This window comes from Mauremys reevesii, linkage group 5, assembly GCF_016161935.1.
Source record: "Mauremys reevesii isolate NIE-2019 linkage group 5, ASM1616193v1, whole genome shotgun sequence".
Classification (NCBI taxonomy): Eukaryota; Metazoa; Chordata; order Testudines; family Geoemydidae; genus Mauremys; species Mauremys reevesii.
The window spans coordinates 106,334,817-106,356,377 of NC_052627.1; the positions used below are offsets into that span (position 1 = coordinate 106,334,817).

Sequence of the window (21,561 nt, forward strand, 5' to 3'; positions counted from 1 at the left end):
GTACGTAATTAGTACTCCTAAATCATTTATTTGCTATGAAGAATTTGGTTTTTCTCCTTGATAAGAATTATAAGCCAATGGGCTATTTTATCACTGCTGTAAATTCATTGCATTCAACAAGTTGCTGGACACTACTTCCTTTAATTTAGAATGATCTCATTTATCCTTCATGATTAAGACTGTACTGTTTTATAGAAAATGTGGAACCTGGCCACTTACTCTGGGGAAATATGTGAAGCTCAAGCTTCCAGCTTGTTTACAGTGCTTGTTCAAAGAAGGAGGGGAAAAACACCTCAGGGTTTATGCCTGAGAGTAGTGTTTAGTTCTTGATGCCCTAAGGGGGCATCTCTGATGTGGGTGAGCCCAATGGGTATGGAGTAGAACGCATGGTTTTAATGGCTTACAAAGTGGTCCAACATTTGGAAGAGCTCAGTGGGATCAGAGTTAGCAGCTACTATGGCAGTAAAGCAGCTGGATCTCCTGGCTGTGACCAGTGTGCACAGTTCTAAAAAATCGTTGTGCCTGAATCTAAATATCTGCTTGCTTTTCACCATTGAAGTTTGAGTTGTCTTCCATTTTTCTGCTTCTATCACAGGTTATTAGAAAACCAGAGATCTGTGGAACAATTTTGGGGGAGGGGAGGAAGCATTTGGTGTTGGTGTCAGTGGCAGGAGCTGTGATATATCCATGAAATGGTTTTATATGGCACCACCTGAAAAGTGCTGTCACTTTTGTACAAACACACTTTATATTCCCTCCACCGAAAAGCAAAACATCAGCAAAACATTTGTGTGAATAGTTCTGCTGAAACACTACAAAATCTTGTCTATATTGAGGTGTTGGAATATTCATAATGCAGTCTACTGAAGCTGCAAGATTCCATTCCCCCAAATATTCTATTCTGCAGAATTCAAACTATTTTAGCTTACCCACTAATTTTATAATTTTTAATATTTTGAACGGTGTGTTCTTTGCAAAGCATTAAAATAGCATGACATTCATTTTTTTAACAAATGTTTATGCTATTTCTCAATGCTGGCATTATGTTTTATTGATTTGTTCTTTGCATTTGTTTAAACGATGTGATTATATTGTCATTAGGATTCTGCAGTTTGATTATTTGCATCAAGACTATATAGTAGATGAATATTTCATGTGCAAGAATGAAGCTGAAGGGGTTTTGGTGTTTATGAATTGAATGTATTGATGCACATCTTCAGACAAGTTGTTTTTAACTAATAGAACAACCTGCTCTGACTGTACATATGAAGGAAAAGTTACTACTTCGGTTAGAGGTTCAAAGTTCAGATTTGTTGGCCATTCTTGATTACTCAAGAAGTCTGCAGAATGTGGAGTCTAAAAATCAAAGTATAATTCCTTCCAATACTGTATTGTACTACTTGCTCAGTCACAGTCATTCAGGCAGATGATTCTAGCACAGAATATTACTTCTGGTAGTGAAAGTACATGCTGGCATACTGAAATTGCTGCAGTGCTCCAACTCCATAAGACCTATCCAGCAGAAAGCAAGTGCTGGCCCACATCAGCTCATGGGACTTTGTTCTACAGGGATACCTCTTTGGTAATGGATTTGTAGTGCCAATGCAGGCACTCATGGATTTCCAAGATGAGAATGGTCAGATGCCTGGATGTGAGGAGTGGGTTCTTCTCTGGCTGTTTCCCCCTAGACGTTAAAGAGCAGCTAGATGCCTAAAGCCAATCATTGGCTGACAGCAGTGTTCCGGCACTCATACAAGGAAAAGAGGCCTCAGACTGAATGAAATTAAATATGCACACACCCCATCTCTCTTCCCTCACAACCAAGCAGCAATTGGAGACTTATAGAGCACTATTGCATTGAACACCTTCAGGGAGCCACAGAATAGAGTTGTCTGTCTAGATGTCTGTTATGTTTCTCCTCATGGTATCTGAGCACCTAACTGTGTTCCTCCTACACCACTCAGGCAGTTGTGGAAGTGGGGTGCACTGACCACATCAGCAGTGCCAAATCTGAAGCACTTAGAGGAGAGGAAAGTGATCAGGAACAGTCAGCAGGTATTCACCAAGGACAAGTCATGCCTGACAAACCTAATTGCCTTCTATGATGAAAACTGGCTCTGTGAATGAGGGGAAAGCAGTGGACATGTTGTTCCTTGACTTTAGCAAAGCTTTTGATACGGTCTCCCATAGTACTCTTGCCATCAAGTTAAAGTAGTATGGGCTGGATGAATGGACTATAAGGTGGATAGAAAGGTGGCTAGATCAGGCTCAGTGAGTAGTGATCAATGGCTCCATGTCTAGTGGGCAGCTGGTATCAAGCGGAGTGCCTCAGTTAGTCCTGGGGCTGGTTTTGTTCAATATCTTCATTAATGATCTGGAGTATGGTGTGGAGTGCACCCTCAGGAAGTTTGCAGATGACACTAAACTGGGAGGCATGGTAGATATGCTGGAGGGAAGAGACGGGATACAGAGGGACCTAGACTAATTAGAGGATTGGGCCAAAAGAAATCTAAGGTTCAAAAAGGATAAGTGCAGAGTCCTGCACTTAGGACGGAAGAATCCCATGCACTGCTACAGACTAGAGACTGAGTGGCTAGGCAGCAGTTCTGCAGAAAAGGACCTTTGGGTTACAGTGGCTGAGAAGCTGGATATGAATCAGTGTGCCCTTGTTGCCAAGAAGGCTAACAGCATCTTGGGCTGTATAAGTAGGAGCATTGCTAGCAGATTGCGGGACGTGATCATTCCCCTCTATTCAGCATTGGTGAGACCTCATCTGGATTTCTGTATCCAGTTTTGGGCCCCACACTACAAGAAGGTTGTGGGGAAAAATTGGAAAGAATCCAGTGGAGGGCAACAAATATTATTTGGGGGCTGGCACACATGATTTATGAGGAGAGGCTGAAGGAACTGGGATTACTTAGTCTGCAGAAGAGAAGAATTAGGGGGAATTTGATAGCTGCTTTCAACTACCTGAAAGGGGGTTCCAAAGAGGATGGATCTAGACTGTTCTCAGTGGTACCAGATGATAGAACTAGGAATAATGGTCTCAAGTTGCAGTGGGGGAAGTTTAGGTTGGATATTAGGAAAAACTTTTTTCACTAGGAGGGTGGTGAAGCACTGGAATAGGTTATCTAGGGAGGTAGGGGAGTCTCCTTCCTTAGAGGTTTTTAAGGTCAGGCTTGACAGGGATGATTTAGTTGGTGGTGTCCCTGCTTTGAGCAGGGGGTTGGACTAGATGACCTATGATTAGGTTGACCTAGCTACATCATTCACGTATGTGAAATCCCACACCCTGTGGGACATAGTTAAATTAACATCACTCCCACTGTAGACACAAATAGGTCAACAAAAAAGATTCTGCTGTCAACCTAGTTATTGCTTCTTGAGGAGTGGGGTTTATTACAATGATAGAAAAGTCTCTTCAGTCACTCTAAGTGTTTTACGCTACAGTGGCATAACTGTGCTGCTGTAGCACTTGTAGTGCAGACATACTCTAAGACTCACTGAAAATCAATGGGAATTAAGTCCCTTAGGACCCTTGGCACTTTGAAAATTGTATTCATACCCTTTCCTATAGTCTTTGACATGAGCCTTTCTGTGGTTCTACCCCTTCATTCAGAGTTTAGAGTAGAGGCATTTCTGAGTGTGATTAGACTTAACTGAATGCAGATTAGAGAAATCTAGAGTTCATGTCACTGACTAATTTCTCGCCTCTGGATTCACAGAGGCATGTTAGTAATTATGTAGTCACACAATACATAATTCAGGAAATTATTTTAACATTAAAATAATAAACACAAATATCACAGCACGCCAACAGTCTATCCATAGTTGTTTGTTTCTGTTGGCATCATGGCAGAGGAGAGTTTCAAGGAGAAATTTGAAAGAGGACAAGGAGATGATTTTTAAGACCGCAAGATAGCTTATCCTCTTTAAATGTATTGGAAGCAGGAAGCCTGAGAGAGAGAATAGGTCTGTTAAAGCAATAGGGAGTAAAGTGAGCAATTGAAGGGGTTTTTTAAATGTTTGGTTTTGTCTCATTGGATAATTGCTCTTCTAAATCCCTCTTAGACTTGTTAACGTACCTATTTCCTATCATAACTTGGTCCTTTTTATTGGCTTTAGCTGGGCTGGATTTTCTTTTTTGGGAAAAAAAAGAACCAATTTGGCTTAAATAATCTTTTCTATCTTGCCAGGTAGATGTATTGGGGTGGTGGGAGGATGGGGTGGAGGGCTTGCCTTTTAGCTTCCTATTTTTTTTCAGTGATATGCATTACCTCCATATGTATACAAGTGCATCCTGGGCAGGCACAAGAACACATGCCCATTTAAAAGAAGCACCTGCATTCTTCATAGTCTTATAAACTGAAGGAAATCTCTTATTTTCAGACTGCTTATGCAGGCAGATTATTTGCCATTTGGAACTCTCATCACCTCAGAATGGAGGGGAGAGGGATAACTTGTTTTACTTGATTTATTAAGTTTTTTACTAAGCAATAGTCTGGAAAATATAACCAGAGAGAGTGAGTAATTATCCCTTGATTATGGGAAATATACTAGTTATGAGAATAGATTAATGAATATAAAGAACAAAAAATGAAAAGGGCTATGTGAATGTGTTTCATTACTGAAGTTTTAATAATACATAGCACCTTTTGGATACAGGGCTTTATGGTTGAAAACAATAGGCAATAATAAACATGTATCTAAAAGACTTAAAATTATCCTGAACTTCCCCAAAAAGCCACAGAAAAAGCTATGATCAAAATGTTACAAATGGACAAAAGGATGTCCCCTTCTAATAGGCTGCAGGGTTCTTTCTACTACCACATTGATAAGCAAGTATGTATAAGATATTATCAGATAATTACTATGTACATAAACAATTTATAACTACTTTCTAATGCAATAAATTTTCCTTTCTGTAGGTTCTGATACAGTAATTCTTTTCCTTGATCCTTATGGACTATTACACTGTAGGTTTTCATTGCTTACCGGTAATCTAAAAATATGCTGCTTACCATCTAAAAATGACAGACTTTATTTTTTTTGTTACTGTTCCATGATAGCCAGTTAGATATGCAGTTCTAAGTCAGTAGGAGCTGCATTAGTGATGTGTGTTTTTTAAAGTGTTAACTGTAAAATGAAAATCATTAAATGGTAATGCAGCAATCATGTTTCTAAAAATAATACAATGCTACTATAATCCAAACAACTAATTTCTTTGTCTCAATTCAGGACAATTTTTGAAGAGTGTTAACCTGCCAAACCCACAAACTCAGGACAACTGATCATGTCACCTAAAATTTTAGGGCTTACTCATTTGGAAGTATAGACCATTTGTCAGAGGTGTTAATGACAAGTACAGGCATTGCTGACTATGGGATAAAGCACAGGGCAGTGTCAAAGCTACTGATTTGCACTCCACTTTTTCCATTGACTTCCTCTTTGGAATTACACAAAGTGAGACTTGACTATCAGATTCTTCTGTAAAATGGAAATAATACCACAACCTAATCTTATGGAGTTTTATGAGGGGGTGTTGATATTTGTATATGCTGAGAACATAAAGGATGGTATGATACTATGAAGTTAATATCCTTTATATGTAACATGTTGTTTAATTAGTTTACCACACTCCCATAGTTAACCAATAAATAACAAGCACTTTCCTACTCAGCTACTTTATTATTTTCTTCAAGACAATGGTACATTCCAAATGCTTTTCCATATCTTGAATTTATTGGAAATACCAGTCTTATTGATGGAAAAGGGGATAGTTGAGTTATGGAACATAACCTCTAAAATTACTAGAAACAATTCATTAAAAGAGATTTCAAACAATTCTGAAATAATTAAATACAGTACAATAGAATATTGACTCTATGCTTGACTTGACTCATACCTCAGTTTTTGAGTGTCCTAACTTGTTATATGTAGAACTTGAGTTTTCAGTGTACTCAACACTTGGTGTTTCCATTGACTTCAGCTAGAGTTGTTCATGTTGGGCCTGATTTAGAGGTGCTCTAGATGTCAAGCCGGCCACCTGTTATGGCCCGGTTTAAAAATAGGTCCATACGGGCCAGGTTAAAAATAGGACCTCTGTATTTCGCTCATATTTGGCTACAAGGCAAGCAATATCATGACATGGAACTGAAGATAGATAACCACTTATGAACAGATAAGGTATTTTTATTCTGTTGAGCTGTGAATAGAATACATCCATGTGAGATGATTGGCCTTGTAGCTTAGAAACTGGAGTAGGACTCTAAAGACCTGACTTCAGATTCCGATTGTTAAACAGGCTTCCTCTGTGTCCTCACACAAGCCATTTCATCTTTCTGTAATTCAGATTCCCAACTATAAAAGGGGGGGTGATGATGACTGTGTCTTGCTGCCTTACAGCAGTGTCATGAGGATATGCTAATGTTTGTGAGTTGCTCATATATTGTGATTGGGGGCCATAGAAGAACCTACGTAGCGTTTGATACATCTTTGCCTGTGAAGCTGAGGCTGGAATTAAAGGTTAATTATACAAATGAAATAATTATTTTGAAAACTACTTTCATTGGAGTTTGAGCAATATGTCTGCACAATGCTTAGCACAATGGGGTCTCAGCTTGGTTCAGGCCTCTACGTGCTACTGATTTCCCATGTAGACAAGCCCTTAGTCTGAGACTGCAAATTAAGTACAACAAACCCTATGCAGCCTTTTTATCACTTTATCAAGCTGTGAATGCCTCTGATTATGCTAAAAGTATCTTGTTAGGCATATTAACTACTCCTCCATTTTTTAATTGTCACTTCAGTTAATTGCTGAAAGGAGAATGGGAAGTCATTGAGTTTTGGATCAGCAGCTGCAGTGGCTCCTTTTGACTGGAGTGAGCCCTAATGGATGCATGTTACTTTCCAGGGCTGATCAGGTCACAAGTGAACTTTGAATTTAATGTAAATGAGTTTGAATAGTTGGTTTTTCATCCACAATGTGCTCCACTTACTTGTCATCATACTGCAACATAAAACAATTTATTTTGGTGATCTATCTCTTCAGTAAAAGATGCATAAATATAAATGAATTGTCATTATAAATTTTAAAGGACTCAAAACAGCTATAAAATACGTTGCAAACCAGTATAGAGGGGACATTTAAACACTGTCAAAACCTAGTTGACATTAATGAGAAATTACAAGAGTAATCTGAAATTGTTTAATAAATCAAAGGTAAAAATAATTAAAATTGCAAAAGATATTTTGGGTACTATATATTTGAGCAAGTGCAAAGAGGTGGAATATAAATTTACTTTTATTTTTATTCTGAGATCTGTAACTTGGAACAATTATTTTTGAACTGTAGCATATTTTCACATTCAACATGCTATCAACTGAAGGTGTAGCTACTGATTAGACTGGTTTTGCTACAGTATGAAATTGGCACTTTTTAAATGAACACTTTTATTTTGTCTGTTGTAGATTTAGTTAAACATGGGACACGAAAGTTTGGTTGCAGAGCAGAGATCTTCATGAAACTCTTCCTGCTTTTCAACTCTGCTCATTCATTATCATGCGAGCGGAATAAATCCTACTTTGTAAAACAATGATCAAGTTACAAAGCATAATTGAATCTTTAGTTTGTTAGAATACTACATGTTCAATCCCTTCTGAGTATTCAAACCATTTGATTTTTTTAATGCAAGATTAGCCCATGTTATATAAAACTATTTCTTAAACCAAGTTCAGACATGTTTTGATGGACTATTCAGAAGCGTACATTTGCATTATACAGGTCTTTTTAATATCAACCACTGAAGATTTATTATCTCCATAAATTAAATTGTAATGCTTTATTCAGTCTGTGGCCTGGCTGCCTTAGAATTAGTATTACAGGTATCTGATGTCTACATGAGGTTAAAGATAGTTTAAAAATCTCTTTTTATTGAGCTAACATGGTATGAGTATTTTCAGTCCTTTCATTCCTGCATTAATTTGTACAGGGTCGAATGTCAGCTGCCCTTAACTCTTGGTGCTGACTAGAATTGCATGGGGAGTGCTTGTTGGAGTCAATTGGCAATAGCCTAGAAGTGGGGCAAAAATGGGTCCAGTAGAGTGATGGCAGGAAGAAGAGGAAGAATCAGGTGTAGTCACAGTTGGGAGGCAAGAGAAGGATCCAGTGGAGAGGAGGAACCGGGGACTGGGAAGGATCAAGAGGATGGATCAGGTCACTACTAGAGTTGGGGCAGGCCTGGAGAATGAGCCAGAGACAATGCCAGCTGGAATGTTGGGGAAATAAAGCCATCAGGGATGAAATAGAGGGTTACTGCCGAGGGAGAACCTACACTGTAAGACGTGGCAGGTCCAAGAAGATGCATCTGCTGACAGAAGTAACAACAATCAAAGGGTATCTGAAACAATGGAAGTTATGTTGCCCTTTAACAAGAGAGTAGTACCAGCAGTTGGGGCTTGGGGGTAGGGGGAGGGAGGATCCTGTGCTTCTAACTTGATCCTAGTAAAATACTGCATACTGACACTTGTCATAATGTTTCAACTTGAGGGATATTCAGTTTTTTTCACTGCTAGGTGGTGGGAATCAGTGGGCTAGATAATCAACTAGTGTAAATAAGCATAGCTCTATTTTATCTGGCCCAGGGTCAAAATTAGAGGGGGAAAAAGGCTTTCTGGCTTCATAGAATCATAGACTATTAGGGTTGGAAGAGACCTCAGGAGGTCATATAGTCCAACCCCCTGATCAAAGCAGGACCAATCCCAACTAAATCATCCCAGCCAGGGCTTTGTCAAGCTGTTCCTTAAAAACCTCTAAAGGAGGAGATTCCACCACCTCCCTAGGTAACCCATTCCAGTGCTTCACCACCCTCCTAGGGAAATAGTGTTTCCTAATATCCAACCTAGACCTCTCCCACTGCAACTTGAGACCATTGCTTCTTGTTCTGTCATCTGCCACCATTGAGAACAGCCAAGCTACATCCCCTTTGGAACCCCCTTTCAGGTAGTTTGAAAGCAGCTATCAAATCTCCCCTCATTCTTCACGTCTGCAGACTAAACAATCACAGTTTAGTCTGGTAGTTTTCAGGTAGTTGAAATCCACCCCCCCCCCATACTCTTCTGTTCTGCAGACTAAATTTATGCTCATGTTACTTTAAAATGGGCTTAACTGTTGAAGTGAAATAAGTGCAGATTTCTGTTTTTAGAATATGTATTAAGGTAGAGTATACAAGTAATAAATTTGGATGAGCAGTTTTCTCTTTCAAAATCAATATAATGCATGTAAGTAGAGTATTCTCCCTAAAAATTATCCAAAGTAATTTCAGACATATGGCTCCAAGGTTTTAAAGCTTATTAAAGTGTTACAATGTATTGTCAATGAGTTGTGGAGTAAGGACTCCCGAAGTGTGCACTAACGTGATAGGCTTTAATGACTGCATTTGTCTGTCTGTCATGTGTCTCTCTCTATATATAACCTCAGTGGAAAATGTGTCAGCCATACCCTTTAGTCTGGTCATAGTGATTCAAAGATGCTTTACAATGTGGTGAAAGTGAACCCATGTTTTTACACTGCAAATGCAACTGAAAGCCCAGTGTGCAATAACTTATGTACTTGCACTTGCCCTATAATTCCAAAAGAGAAATCCTTGTTTAAATAACAAAACAGGTGGAATTCTATTACCCCTCCCTCACACCTGTGCTGTTTCTTTATTGCAATGTCATAACCAAAAAACAAAGAACCGAGTTTGAAAAAATAGCAGAAGGATGGTGTAGTAGTTAGAGCTAGAGCTGAGTGGGGAAAAAAGTCTGCAAGAACTTCAAAATTTCCAAGTTTTCCCTCCAAAATAAGATGCAAAGTTGAAATTTCATATTTTCACAAATTGAAACCCCCCCCAAATTGGTTCAGGTCAATCAAAGCATTTGGCTTTGATTTTTTCTTATTTACTTTTTACTATAAATTGTTTTTCAACCTGTGGTCTCATACCAATGGTGGTCCACAGACTATGTCTAAGATTTCCAAAGGGGTCTGCCATACAATTAAAAAAAAATTAGGGACAAGTTAATTTATAGCAGTGATTTTCAAACAGTAATTTTGAATTATTAAAGTTAAGGGCACAAGTGTTTGCAGGATCAGGTTCCTAAATCCAGAAGTGATGTAAATTCTCCATGCCCATTAGTTCCAATTATCTCTGAAAATCAAGCCACTTTTATTTAGGTTTATAAATGAGGACTTCCTTAATCCATATACTCAAGTTTGAAAAAATTGGCCTTCATTTCATTGTTCAGTTTCTACATCTGCAAAAATTGGTCACATCTGTACTACATATCTGTTGTGACAATTAAGTACTTAATAATTTTTGTGAAGTGCTATGTAAGTCCTAAAACTCTCAATGCATCCAGTGGCTGCCCAAACCCTAGCTTATTTAGATAATTTTCCCTCTCAAAACCCTTTCTAAATGTTGACTACTAGTTCCTATCCTCACTTCACTCTTTTGTGCTCCTTGTGTGAGGACTAGCTTGGATACTCTTCCAAAGTCTGTTTGCTTGGCAACCTGAAGGTATGTGATGGCTCTGTGGAAGTTAAAGAACCTGGTTGTGTCAGGAAAGCAGTAGGGGTAGGGGGGGCTACAAAATCTAGCACAAATCTTACTTTGAACTCTCCATTCACTGAAGCTAACTAGTTAGTTCAGCTCTAAACTAGAACTGCTGGTGGAATGTATGAAAGGTAGCTGTCCTCTCAACTATTAATCTTAATTATCTTGGAGTCAGCAGTGGGAGAGGCTCATCATTTGCTTATCAGAAACTGCTAACTGAGCCTCTCTCTGACTGCAGGTGTGTTCCAAGGGCCTCCTTGTACATGGCTTTAAACCATGTGAATTAACATCTTCCTTTTGAGCAATTGGATTCTTTCTTGCTGTCTGTGGCTTACTCTTGGATTAAAGCTGTCAGCCTCTTCCTTAGCAGATTATCAATGAGCTGGAGAAAATCCCATCTCCATAGGGTCCCCAGACACCATTGTCAACAAGCACACAGGCTAGATATAGTTGAGGGCTCTGCCTCTGAAAGGGAGTGACTAAGGCTGCCTAATTCAGCAGCTGCAGGGGAGCCTCTTCTCTGTGGAGCCCAAGGGACCTGTAGAGCTTCTGGGTAGCAATTGCTGTGCTTGAATTTTGTATGGATCAAGTCCCAGGCTTGTTGAGATACCTGTGGGGTTTTGGCATTGAATTCATGAATTGGATGAGGGGGTTGCGTGAAAGACTCCTGCAATCCATGTGCTAGTGAATGAAAGTGAAGGATTAGATTTCCCTATGCCAGTTAAATAGCATTGTAGTAGGAGTTTCCTCACCATGCACAGTTGTTTCTTTTTAGGTGTCCCACAGCTTACTAACACCCCAAAGTGAAGGGAGCTCCTCTTCCCCTTAGGGCCCCAGGTGAGGTGCTTTAGACCTCAAGAATCCTTATTCCCAGGGCATCTCAAGGACTGATCTTGTCCTCCTGTGGAAGCCTTGAAGGTGGCAGTGATCCATGCCTGGTGCACTATTACTTGTATCAGCCATGCTGTATGAACATGCACATGCTGCTTATGACTATGTTCACAAAGATTTTTCAGAACTCCAGCCTGTGTTTCCTTGCCAAAATCGAGCATTCCAGAGCAAAATGAAAGATTAAAATATAGATCAAAGGATGGCTCATGGGACAAGAATTCTATAAATAGCGAGTGGTTGATTTTCCCTTTAATCATACATAGTGAGCTTTAACCCCGCCGCCATTTATCCCTGTGGGCGATATTTGAGTTTAGTCCTCCTTGCAACTGAGGAGTTATTCACATACTCTTGGCAGGCATAATGTAGGAAGGTACTGTACTTTGCAGGTGTAACTGATGTTTACTGCTTGATTTCCTTCCAATGACCTATGAATTTGCTAGATGCTTTCCACATTGTTTTGTGTGAGAGTAACTTGAGGCAGTAAACAAGAAGGGTTTTTCTTTAAACCATTTATACTCTTGAAATAGAGAATAACAGAATTGGAAGCTGACCTGACAGTCTCCATGGTCTCAGTAAGGCCCAGTCTAGATTAGGAAAATAAGTGTTTGTTTATAAACACGTTTAACACTAGATAGGCTTTAACACCTTTAAAAACATGATTGTTGGTCATGGTGAACCCTAGGGATTCTTGGGCAAAAAGGAAGTGGCAAAAATGAACTGTTACAAATCAGAATGAAAAGTGAAAATATCAATTTTTTTCACAGAACAGAGTTCTGAAACTTTGGAAATATTTCATTTCATATCAGTTTAACAAATCTATGAATGTCTGAACTGCAACGCTGACTCATGGGAAGGGACCTCAGAAGGTCATCTAGTCCAACCCCCTGATCAAAGCAGGACCAATTCCCAACTAAATCATCCCAGCCAGGGCTTTGTCAAGCCTGACCTTAAAAACCCCTAAGGAAGGAGATTCCACCACCTCCCTAGGTAACCCATTCCAGTGCTTCACCCTCCTAGTGGAAAAAGTGTTTCCTAATCTCCAACCTAAACCTCCCCCACTGCAACTTGAGATCATTACTCCTTGTTTTGTCACCTGGTACCACTGAGAACAGTCTAGATCCATCCTCTTTGGAACCCCCTTTCAGGTAGTTTGAAAGCAGCTATCAAATCTCCCCTCATTCTTCACGTCTGCAGACTAAACAATCACAGTTCCCTCAGCCTCTCCCCATAAGTCATGTGCTCCAGCCCCCAATCATTTTTGTTGCCCTCCGCTGGACTTTTTCCAATTTTTCTACATCCTTCTTATAGTGGAACTGGACACAGAACTCCAGTTGAGGCCTCACCAATGCTGACTAGAGGGGAATGATCACATCCCTCCTACTTATACAGCCCAAAATGCTGTTAGCCTTCTTGGCAACAAGGGCACACTGCTGACTCATATCCAGCTTCTTGTCCACTGTAATCCCTAGGTTCTTTTCTGCAGAACTGCTTCCTAGCTATTCAGTCCCTAGTCTGTAACAGTGCATGGGATTCTTCCGTCCTTAGTGCAGATTTCTGCACTTGTCCTTGTTGAACCTCATCAGGTTTCTGTTGGCCCAATCCTCTGATTTGTCTAGGTCCCTCTGTATCCTATCCCTACCCTCCAGTGTATCTACCGCTCCTCCCAGTTTAGTGTCATCTGCAAACTTGCTAAAAGTGCAGTCCACGCCATCCTCTCAATCATTAATGGAGATATTGAACAAACCCGGCCCCAGGACCAACCCTTGGGGCACTCTGCTTGAAACTGGAGTACCAACTAAACATGGAGCCATTGATCACTACCTGTTGAGCCTGACGATCTAGCCAGCTTTCTATCCACCTTATAGTCCATTAATCCAGCCTATTCTTTAGCTTGATGGCAAGAATAGTGGCAGACCATATCTAAATCTTTGCTAAAATCAAGGAATAACATAGCCACTGCTTTCCCCTCATCCACAGACCCAATTATCTCTTCATAGAAGGCAATTAGGTTAGTCAGGTATGACTTTCCCTTGGTGAATCCATACTGACTGTTCCTGATCACTTTCCTCTCCTCTGAGCCAGGATCCCATAATGGGCTATGAGCCAAATTAGATCTCCCATGGTGCACCACGATGGTTCGACCAATGGATGTACCATCATATATAATGGGAAATCTAATCCAGCCAGGGAGCCCCACCCCTTCAAGAGAATGGGGACATGTGGCACCATGGCATCTCAGGCAAACAGATTAATGTTGAACTGACTCAAAATGAGACTTTAGATTCAGTACAATACATCACAATATTTTGATTCAGGTCAACTTGATCCAACACAATATTTTTATGGAAAATTGAAAAATTTCAGCAACATTGGAATTTTCCGGCAGAAAAAAATCATTTTTTCATAAACTGCATTTTTTCCATTGAAAAGGTATTTAAACAGAAATGTCCTGACTAGCTCTAATTGTAATTAGTATATGTACTAGTGCAGTCTTGAGGATGAAATCAGAACTGTTCAGCTTTGTCATAGGCCTTGTACTTTAAAACACAGATTCTCCTTAAAATCAAATAGTAGAAGCTTGAGATCTATTGAAGAAAAACACTGTGCATACCTCAAGGTCAATTTGATTGTTAGATTTAAGCAGGTTTGGGGTTAATAGGTATAAGGGCAGTTTGGTTGGAAATGCTCAGCAGACATTTCATGCAGGAGTAGTCAAATCTGTCCATCTGCATTTCAGTTGAAGATGAAAGCCAGAGACTCACCCCAGAATAGTCCATAGCCTGGTGGTTAGGGCAATCACCTGGAAGAACTGAGGTTCAAGTCTCTTGACTGACTCAGGCATTGGAACCTGGATCTCCCACATCCCAGATCATGCCCTCACCACAGCGTTATTGGCTTTTTTTCTCTCCCCCCTGTGCTTTTGACCAGAAAATCCAGACTGGACTATCAAAAGGATACATTTCCACAATAGTTTCAGTTTGACAAATTGGCATTTCTCAACCCCAAATCAAAGTTTAATTGAAAAGTTTCTGGCCAGCTCTAACTGAAGCAGCATGCTTCTCTATAGAGTGATGAGACAATAGTGGTAGCTTGGAGAAAATTCTGATTACAGGGTAGTTTTATCAGTTGCTCAAATGTTTTTCTTATGGTTTTTATTTTATTTTGTGAAATTGTAATTGCCTAGTGCTCAAACAGGTGATTTTTTAAAATTATAAATCAAAATAAACAGATGACACATTCTGCTGGTTTTTTTGTTTTTTAAAGGCTAATTGTTGCCATTTGGTAAAGCGCCTTTTGTAAAAAGGAAGAAGTCTACTAACCTTTAAAAGATGCACTTTATTGTGTTGGGGTGACTTTTTTTGGTTTTGTTTTTTTTTTTGGTCGGATTATATCCTACCACACGGAAGGAAGAGCAATTCATTTTTCAGGCTGTCAAGCACATTTAGTGTTTTGGTAACACATCATAGTGCTGAGATTCATCAGACTGTCATATTTCTGTGAACTATAGCAAAATCCCAAAAGTGTTTAATAATTCAGAAAGGAAGTTTCCAAGTATCTCAGCAGTAAAAAGATAAGTGACTGGATATATCCTAGTACAGAGAGAAAAAATTCCCATGTGAAAAATTCTAAGTGTTTGAAAACGGCAATATTTAATGTGCATTTGACCCTTGCTGTAAATGTTTTTTTGTTTTGAAGCATTTTAATCTCTCATGGTCTGTTGTATAGAATCATATTTCCTAGCACTCTTTATTTGTTTTATACTGAATAAATCCTTTGACTAACCTGCATCTTAACATAGCACAGATCATAAAGCTAATTTCTGAACCTTTCCAGGGAAGTCCAGTGAATATTGTAGATTATTCTCAGTTTTTAATATATAAAAAGGAAAGCAAAATTGATTCAAAATTTTTTGCAATTTGTCTGATTATTTTCCTAATAAAGGAATTAGCATTCTTTGCTGCATTTGACAAGATGTGTTTGACAAAAAAAATAGGGCCTTTCTATATTCAGCAATTATTTAGACATGTTTTCTCATAACAAAACCAGACATTTACTGTGCATAATTTTGCAAGATACAAATTTCAGTCAGCCTCAGGATCTCAGCAGAGTGCTATAAATAAAGCACTTTGACAATGCTACAATCAGTAGTATTACATAATGCTATAAAACATTACAATGCTCTATGCTGTGCCTAGAAAGAGTGGCAATATAGCTAATTCCACTTTTGTGTATGTTAAAGAGGGGTGGGGGGGAGTATCTGAATCAGAGCACTAGAAACTGATGTCCTCTCTCCACAGAACAACTGCCTCCTGGGCAGTGGCAATGCAAGTTTCTCTGTGACATCTCATCATTGTGTCTCCAACCCGGGTAAAGTGTCTACAGATTAGTTCAAACTTTAGCCTGTCTAGAAAGGCTGTTATTTGAGATGGTGAATTTTAACAAGTGGAGTTGATCAAAAAATTTCAAAAGTAGTTTCATCATCAAAAATAGGGTTTCATTGAAAATGCAACTTTTATGGGAATTTCTTTTTCTGAACCTGGTTTTTAAACAAACATTTTGTGAGAACCTGAAATTTTGGAGCCCTTTTGAAACTTTTTGCTTTGAAATTGTGGTTTTCTCCCCTTTCTTACTGTTTTCCAACTTTTGCCAATTGGAACACGGTTCAAAGTGTTTGTAACTTTTTCTCTCTGAAAGTAACATTTTCACGTTCAGTTTTAAATGTTAATGTGAAAAGTTTAAATGTGAAAAGTGATTTTTCTCCACTGTCCCAAAATTTGGGACTATTTCCCAAATGGTAAATGTGGGAAACAGTGGGAAAGTGTGGGATATCCCACAGTTATGACATTTTCACAGGAAAGCAAAAGAATTCAGTTTTGTGAATAGAGCTGGTCTAAGTATATGGCACTGTAATTTTTGTTTTTAATGGAATCAATTTGTAATAGAGCTGAGCCAGGTTAAAAATATAACAAAAAATAAGTAGCCAAATGTGGCTTTTTCCCTCGCCCCCTCATGAATATTTCAACTATGAATTTCTACACCTGCGCACGCACACGTAGAAATATTCCAAATGTTCCTTCTGACAGTAGTGGAAGCCCTTTATTTCTTAATCCCCGCTTCTGAAAGATCTTCAATACGTGTACATACAAAGTTCTGCAAATAACTTTGTATTTAATCTCCTTGTAAAATCTCCACAAATTCTGCTGATATCCTTTTTAACACACACACAATAGATAGCTGCCTATTTACTATGTTTGAAACCAGACAGACCTGCCCCATCTAGAGATCAATTTCAACCTTTGGTCTTATGAGACATTGTACTATCCTCATGTTGCTTGCTCATCTTATGAGTAGCTTTCAGTTATGACTTTCATGATACCTAATTCTCCCATGAAAATAGAAGCCTGTATCTATAGCAATGCAGTTGGACACTTTTGCCAGTTCAGCCAGATGTCTTCAATCTATGATAGACACAGCTAGAATGAATAGTCACCCTTCAATACAGTGGCTATGAAGATCTTGGCCCATGGAGTTCACCTTTCACTTCCAAAGGGGTCCTCATGCTCATTGGTACTTGTGCTGCAGAAATTTACAAAGCTTCAAAAGATTAAATGGAAAGATGACAAAGTTTGCATCTGACAAAAGTGAAACTGCAGTCCTTTAATCCTCTGCCCCTCACACTTGGGAAGAGCTCCTCATAAACATCTGTTAAGCCACCTGATTGTTCTCCTTTGAATTCCTCCTTAAAACTCTCCTCTGCCATGATGCCTACAAAAAACTTGACCATGGTTAGGCTGCTGGAGTGCTGTGCTACTGCCTATCATGTTGACCAGTGCTATCTCACTACTTCCTCATACTCACCCATCTGTTATCTCTTGTCTTACACCTGGGGCAGATCTACAGTACCACTGCTGATTGATCTAAGCTATGCAATTTGAGTTACGTTAGTAGCGTAACTCAAATCAATGTAGCTTAGATCTACTTACCATGGGATCCCGCCAACATTGCTTCTGCCTCTCATTGAGGTTGAGTACAGAAATCGATGGGAGAGGAGTCTCCCATTGATTGAGCATGTCTTCACTAGACCCGCTAAATTGATGCCACTGTATTGATTGCAGCAGTGCAGATTCAGCTCCGTAGTGAAGACAAGCCCTTAGATTGTAAGCTTTTTGGGGCAGAAGCAGTCTTTTTGTTCTGTTTCTACAGCTTAGCCTAACACCATGGGTTTGTAGTCCATGACTAGCCTCCTGGAGCCTACATTGCAGCTAGGAGCAAACCTCCCAGAACAGGTAGACAGACTCACGCAGTGTAGATGTGGGTGCTCAGGCCCTCAAGCTGCTCAGGCAGCAGCTGGGTCTGAGCTCAGGTAGTTAATCCAAGTCTCAGTTGGAGCCACAATGTCCGCACTGCTATTTTTAGAGCACTAACTCAACTTCAGCCAGTATGAATCTCTCTTCCTGCACCGGAAAGCTGTCTCCAGCCAGAGTGTAGATATACCCCTGGGGCAGTGTTCTTCACTGCAAGGCCTGTGCACCAGTGGCAGCTCCCATGGACCCTTAGTGAGGCTCCCTGTCAATTGCACTTTCCAGCAGCACAGTGAGGCTGCAGCTGAGGCAGGATCCCTGCCTGCCCCAGCCACATGCCACTCCCGGAAGTGGCCAGCATGCTCCTGTGGCCCTGGGGAGGTAAGGGTGGGAGCAGAGGTCTCAGTGCGCTACTCCTGCCGGAGGGCACTGCCCCCACAGCTCCCATTGGCCACAGTTCCCCATTCCCGGCCAATGGGAATTACGGAGACAGTGCCTATAGAGAGGGGCAGCACGCAGAGCCATGTGTCTCCACAGGGGTGCATTGGCCTCATCCAGGAGGGGCATGGGGCCAGGGCCGTGGCCACCCAAAGTGCTGCCGTCTTCAATGGGAAGGTTCTGAGTGTAGCTCTTCCATCACCCAACCTGCAGGCTCCTGGAGCCAGCCCCCATACCACCTCCTGCACCCCAAACCCTGCCCCAGCCCTGAGCCCCCTTCCAAAGCCAGCCCCCCATACCCTCTCCTGCACCTCAAGCAATATTACCAATAAGGGTAATATTACCAAATCCACCAACAAAGAACTTGGAGTGTTCAACAGTCTGTGTCAGGTATGTGTTCAACTGTCTGTGTTGGGTTGATGTGGCTCTCACATTGAAGGTTTTTTGCCAAAGTGGCCCCCACTTCAAAAATAGTGAAGAGCACTTCCCTAGGGGCTACAGCAGTGAAATGAATACTAACAAAATGAATAGCTTTCCTGAATCCATTACGTCTCTGAAGCAGGGGTGATATGCAAGGTCATTTTTTTTCCTATATTTTGTTTGCTATGTGGTGTTACTGGCAATGGTGTTTGGAATACAAGCTATTTTTCTCACTATGTGCCATTGGTAGTTTTTTTTTCCCCCTGAATCTTGATCCTGTAAAGACTTATGCACATGCCTAACTTTTACCACAAAAGTACAACCCATGAATTCAATTTATTAAAAATAAAGCATGTGCCTATATCTTTAAAAACTGAGCCCTACATTTTGTTATAAGCAAAGGAAGGACTACAAGACAAGTTTTGGTTAGAACAAGAGAGTGGAAGACAGTCACTGAACTCTTGCTGTATAACCTTGGGCAAATCTCGTCAGCTTAAATTTTCAGAAGTGTCCACTAATTTTGGATGACTCCCTCTTTTGGAAACCTGTTCAGAAAAAAATGAAATTTTAATGAAAAATGGGGGCGGGGAAATTTGCCACAATATTGAATTTTTTTTTCTGGACAGTTCTAATGCTCAACTTGGGACACTTTAGGCCTGACTTTTCCAGAGTTATGAGCACCTGTAATTCTCATTCAACTGGAGTTAAATGTGCTCAGTGTAACTCATGCCCCTGCCAACTCACATCATCTTTTTGGTTTTTAGACATTTCCCCTCAGTTCACCACCTGTGTTACACACCTTAAGAAAATTCTGATCAAGCCCCATCTAACGAAGATCATGAGTGGTGAGTTAGGCTCCAGAAACTGCTTTTCTCTTCTGTGCCTCTATTTAGAGTTTTAGGGTTTCTCTTCTCTTTTGTGAAAATATCAGTCTGATATTTCACCCAATACCTAGAGATAAAAAAAAAAATTATTAGAGTGAAAAATTCTAAACACTTATCCTAATTAGAGAGATGGAAAGAAAATCTTACAGCTCTTAAATACATTCTCTCTGATCAGTGCTGACATTTCTCTTGGCTATGTCAAGAAAAATCCTTGCTCATCTCTCACCTGGCCTACGCATCAAGTTTGATATTAGAGTTCATTATCATGTCAGCAAGAAGTTGCACACTCTTTTTTCCCACAAAGAGTAAATATAGAGATCCAGCATTTTAAGGCCCTTTGATTTCCACTTCTGTGTGCACTACTCATCAGTCAAGATGACTGAGTTTTTTCATTGTTGCCAGTTCTCAGGATTTCTTCCTGAGCTATGGGAGTTTAGCTGGGGCTGGTCCTGCCATAAGACACACTCCAGCCAACAGGTAAATTTCAGCCTTGCATGCGTTGGGGCAACCCTCCCTTTGATTGGCTGCCAGCCAAACTTGTCGACCATCTGGGGAACAGCAGCCAATCAGGACTCTTCAGAAGGCAGGCAGTGCTTTCTCAGGTGCCAAGAGGACTCTTTGAGGAGGGAGAGGAAGCAGCCGTGTTTTCTGGGGCAGGAGGGAGTGGAAAGAGCCCAGCAGCTCAGGGCAGCCTTGCTGTAACTCTCCTCCCCCCAGGAACAGTGGGTCAGTTTGTTCTCTGTTTCTCCCACCTCTCTGACTCTAACACCAGGCTTGGGAAGGGTGCACATGTGAAGAACCCCTGGAGCTGCATGAGGAACAGATGTGAAATGGGGAGTAGGTGTATACTCACTGCTCAGGGCTAGGGAGGTGCATAATAAATTTTTGGGCTGGGGGCTGGTCCAATACAGGAATATGGGGGCCACTAATTAGAATTTGGGGGTTAGGGAGAAACTGGAAGCTCTGCACCAGGGCAGCTAGTGAGAGCTACTGCAGCAGGGACCAACATCTCCTTACCCAATACATTTGGGAGAGTTGGCAACACTAATTCTCTCACAAACTCGTATGAAGACTCAGGAGGAGTTCATAAATGAAGACAGACCAAAAAACACTTTGACCCAAAACTTATGATTTATTTTTTAATCTCATTATTTTCTGAAGTCTGTCTTGTGACGAACTTTTGGAGCTGGCAATAGTCCTTTTGATTTGTGTCCATTGTTCTTGGCTATGGGTTTTGGATCATGCCATCATGCTGGATACATGCAGCTCCTATCTTAGCTAATACAAAAGTAGCACGGATTTGCCACTATTTAAATTTCTCTTCTCAATTTTGCTTTGCCATGAAATATTGATTGACAGACTACAGGCCCACTGGCACACACTGCTCCTCTGATAATTAAGCCGAGAGTCTCCCAGATTGGGAATCTGAGTTTGTTTTTTGTTTTTTTTTAAAGCCCAAAACTAGTGATCACCTCTGAAAATTTAGACTTAAATTTTTGTGCCTTTTGTTTACACATTTAAAAGGAATATGATCATCTCCTACCTGACAAGGATATTGTGAAGTTGAATAACTTTATAAAAAAGTTCAAGATACTCCAATGAAAACTGCTAAATGTGTTAACATTTAATTGGTGTTCCAAAACAGTGGATATTTCAATCTTTCAAAATCTTCTACTTATCAGATAGTAGCTAACAATATTGAGCTGAAATTTAGGACCTGCTATAAACCCCACTAAAGTCAATAGACTCCCCTTTACCAGTGAGCTTTGAGCTACGCCCTTTTAGATTACAAGAAAGTTGATCTAAAATCTTGATCAAATGTCATTTATAGCAAATTCCATGGTGAGAAACATCCATGCACTTAGTTTTCTGTATGTTTATATAGTTCAGAAAATGTTTAATCGACAAAAACCATTGTGCCGTAACATTTCTCACTACACGTCTTTGAAATTAAAGGCAAAATAACATCAATTCTTGCAGTGAGTTAATATTGTTAATTTGCTTTTGACTCATTAGATATAAAAAATTGTCCAG

The 21,561-nt window shown here is 40.1% G+C and overlaps 1 protein-coding gene across 4 annotated transcripts in view; it reads left to right on the plus strand.

Moving 5' to 3' along the window:
* Window positions 1-21,561, plus strand: part of KCNIP4 (potassium voltage-gated channel interacting protein 4) — an 819,764-nt gene that overhangs the window by 295,703 nt on the left and 502,500 nt on the right. The gene's annotated exons all lie outside the window — the stretch shown is intronic.